The sequence below is a fragment of the Lytechinus variegatus genome, chromosome 12 (genome assembly GCF_018143015.1).
Source record: "Lytechinus variegatus isolate NC3 chromosome 12, Lvar_3.0, whole genome shotgun sequence".
In the NCBI taxonomy this organism is placed as follows: Eukaryota; Metazoa; Echinodermata; class Echinoidea; order Temnopleuroida; family Toxopneustidae; genus Lytechinus; species Lytechinus variegatus.
The window spans coordinates 2,826,698-2,831,232 of NC_054751.1; positions in this window are offsets into that span (position 1 = coordinate 2,826,698).

The following is a 4,535-nucleotide window of genomic DNA, read 5'->3' on the forward strand; positions in this document are numbered from 1 at the left end:
TTGATGGAATTGTGTGGTGTTTTTTTAATTTATTGATCGTTGATGATGATGGGCTTGAAGTTTTATAATTTTGCTGCTGATAATGACAAGATGGTGGTGGTGGTGGTGGTGGTGATGATGATGATGATGATGGTTGATGATGTTGATGATGATGGTGATGATGATGGTGGTTGTGATTTGATGGTGATGATGGTAGTGGTGGTGGTGGTGATGATGGTAGTGGTGGTGGTGGTGGTGATGATGGTAGTGGTGGTGGTGGTGATGATGATGGTGATGGTGGTGATGATGATGGTGATGATGGTAATGGTGGTGGTGGTGATGATGGTAGTGGTGGTGATGATGGTAGTGGTGGTGGTGGTGGTGATGATGGTAGTGGTGGTGGTGGTGATGATGATGGTGATGGTGGTGATGATGATGGTGATGATGGTAATGGTGGTGATGATGGTAGTGGTGGTGATGATGGTAGTGGTGGTGGTGATGATGGTAGTGGTAGTGGTGGTGATGGTGGTGATGATGATGGTGGTGGAGATGATGGTGGTGGTGGAGATGATGATGATGTTGATGATGGTGATGATGATGGTGGAGATGATGATGGTAATGGTGGTGGCTGTATGCGTTGGCGGAGGTGATGATGGATGATGGTGATTTGGGTAACTATTTTATTATTATCATTTATTCGGCATTTCAAAAAACAAAAAGAACCATAGAATAATGACAGTACAGAGTATGACAGAATTTGATAGCTGACTCCCCTACTGCAGACCTGGGCCCCGTCTTACAAAGAGTTATGATTGATCGATCAATCACATCTATATGGACGGCCAGCAATGTCAACATTTATTATGCATATTTGTTCAAAATTCTTTCTAGCTGTGATGTATATTCATGCATTCATTGTTTTCTTGAAAATTCACTGCGCTTTGCATACAAAGGACATTGTGCAAATTTTTTGTAGAATAAATTATGACACTGATGGATTTCCATAGAGTTACGATTGATTGGATCAATTGTAACTCTTCGTAAGACGGAGCCCTGGAGTTGCCTGGAAGAAAAAAAGAAAAGTAAAATTCCTGTAACTCGCCAATCATTCCTTCTGACTACAGGTAAGGCAGCGAGGGATGTCTATACAAACATATAATTCAATAAAAAAATGATATCAGCAAGTTAACTAAAAAATAAATATAAATTGCTATTCAATCTAATTCAAATTATTTATTGTGATTGCTGTGATAGGGGATGTTGGGAATGTTGAAAGTGATGGTGGTGATGAAGATGGTAATGGCAGAGGTGCCGGGTGATACACTATGGTAAATCTATTTTTCTTGTCTCTTAACCCCCCTCTCTCGTGGACCATGGGGGCTAAGGGATACACCCCCCCTTTTGACTCAAATTTTTTAACTGATATTTTGTACCTCTTTATTGTGCCCTCACCATTTAGAAGCGTTGTAGACGAAAAATGTGAAATTTTTAGTGAATATTTATTTATTTGTTTATTTATTGATCTATTTATTCATTTATTCATTATTGTTTTCATTTCATTTATTTATTCATTTAGTTATCTATTTGGGGGTAGGGCGTTTTGCTAGTCAAATGTATTATTTTAAGAGAGGATAAGTGATTGATTTGTGCTCCCCCCCCCCCCCGCCATCCCGCAATCCTGAATCCGTGCCCTGGAATTTATTTAGGCGTTGTGAATTTTAAGTGATTCGGTCGATTTCAAATTTGATTATTGGGATTCTTTAGATTCTGTTTTTCCTTTCTAACCATTTCTAGAGCTTTTTTCTTTTCTTTCCCTGGCGCACACACGGTTCGACTACCAGGCGATTTTCGAGCAAATCCCACTTTGTATTGAATTTTAATGTTCAAACAAGTAAAATCATTTCATGTTAACATGGTTAAGTTCGGCACAATACCAGGATTACTTAAAAATAGAATTCTGCTTTGCAGCTAGCCTTTTGGTCAAAGTAAAATAAAAGAAAATGGCTGCAAGGCACCGCAGCCGATTATGACGTCACTACGATTTGGAATTGAATTTGCTTTCATTCCTACAGGTTCGTAATTGATTGGAATTTGATTTTAATAATAATAATTCCTTCTTATTAAGCACCTCAGTTTCAAAAGTTACAAAGCGCTGTACAAATGACAAAACAAATACAATCGGTAAAAACTTAAAACAAAACTACACAAAATGAAACACTGCTTGCAATATATCAAACATGTTAAAACAAATGAGATTTAAGCATCTTCTTAAACACATCAGTAGAAGAACATTGTCTAATTTCATGGGGTAATCTATTCCAATATTTGGTGGCAAACACAGAAAACCTATTATTCGGAACTTTGATTGTTTAGATTTTCTAGGTTGAAACGTTGTTATCAAACGCTGCCATATATTACTGAAAATCAGATCACAACGGATCGTGAATTATGCATTGGGGTTTATTCCTTTATGTCCTCATAGCCAGATAAACCTATGTTATTGTAAATACAATAAATATCTTTAAATAAATATATATTTGAAGAGTGCAACTTGTTCCGGAGCACAATAATACTTTAATATGATATGCCTATAGATGTCTTACATAATCTAGACCTTCTTTCTGTTTATTATTCATTTTTAAAGGTAAAGTCCTCCTTAGAAAAATGTTGGTTTAAATCAATAGAGAAAAACAAACAAACACGCATAACGCTGAAATTTCATCAAAATCTGATTTAAGATAAGAAATTTATGACAATTTAAAGTTTCAATTATTTTTCACAAAATGATTATATGCACAACTCAGTGACATGCACATGAGAGAATCGAAGATCATGATGACCCTCGCTCGCTATTACTTTTTTCTTTATACAATGATTCAATTTTACTAATTTGACAATAAGGATCAACTTGACTAAACCATAAAATGTTGGCACAATATTACATGTAATTCCATATTTTCAGGGAGGAATAAAACTTTCTTCACATGTCAATGAGGTGAAAATCAGTATATCTCATAATGAGTGGGTGACATCATCAGTTTCCTCATTTGCATATAGACCTGGGGCCCGTTGCATAAAACTTTTTACCTGAGAAAACTCAGGTTGTTTTTTTACCAGAGTTTTTGCCCTGTGTTAAAGTCAATGGGAGAAATCAGACTAACCTTAATTTTCAGTTTTTACCAGAGTTTTCTCAGGTAAAAAGTTTTATGCAACAGGCCCCAGGAGGCGCATATTACCCTTTTGTAACGGATTTGGGACAGAAAGAATGGATTTACCCCCAAGTTTTCGCGTATAAAGCTGCATATGAATTCCACTAGGGGAAAATACATGTACATGGGACACGTGTTAACATAATATATACAGTAGCACTGATGTATTTGACTTCATTAAGACGCCCGGAACAGGCTTTTAATCATCATGATAGTTAAAAGAAAAACACAAAAATCGTTCCTGATGATAGCAATTTAGCCCCCCTCAGTAATACCGCTATCAGTTTCGAGATGGCGCATAATATAGTTCGATTGATCACTTTAGACAAGACCAATATGGGGAGAGTTTGAGTTCAAGAAGCATTTTGGGGTAAAAGTTCGGAACCGGTCAATTTCACCCAATTTGAATGTGCTGAATCTGATAAGACCGGTTCCCAAGCCAATATTTCATGTTTTGACCACCTAGTTTGCATAAACAAAATGGCTGCCAAATTGACTATTTATAATCTTATTTTTACAATATTCTTTTATAATATTCGCTTTCACCGATATTGATACTGCAAAATCCTGCATACATAACAATGTACCTTTCAGAAAAAATTGTTATTTCTGTTTGCTGCTAATTAATTATGCAAATTTATGCATATTTTGCAAAAATGTGCTATAATTTTAATTATTACACCTCAAAAAATTATTATTCTTGGTACAAATATAATAAGATATGATAACTGTTTGGCCCCTAAATATAATATTCAAGTCAATTCTTATATGTATTTTATTATTCTTTGATTTTTTTTTATGTTCTTGTATTTTTTGCAATTTTCTTTGTATATGTTTGATATGAGTTCTTGAAAAACTAGTATCAGTGGCAGACAAATATCAAGCTTCAATCATTGAATCATTTGATAAACTTCTTTTGCCACAACTGTTAATAGTACTTAGGAACAAATACACACACATGCTCCCACACCTGTATATAGAAAGTAATATACTTGCAAGGTATATTATACATATGCCCAATATAAAACACATTGATGCTGATCCTATATTCATGACTATTACCAAATTCAATGAACCCGTTAGAAAAAAAGGGTTTAGAAGTTAGAAAACCTGTAATCATGCTGGAATTAGATTTATTGAAATATTTATATTAAAATGTCTTATATATCCTTTATAATTAGATAACATACCCAATAATCAATTATTTTTAATGATTTTTTTTTAGTGTAGTTTATCAATCGGATTTAAGTATCAGTACATTGTTAACATCCTTGTAGCAAAATCATATATTTGATTCGTCTCCATCAGAACGGCAATAATTACAGTTGACAAAAGAAGAATTTGTAA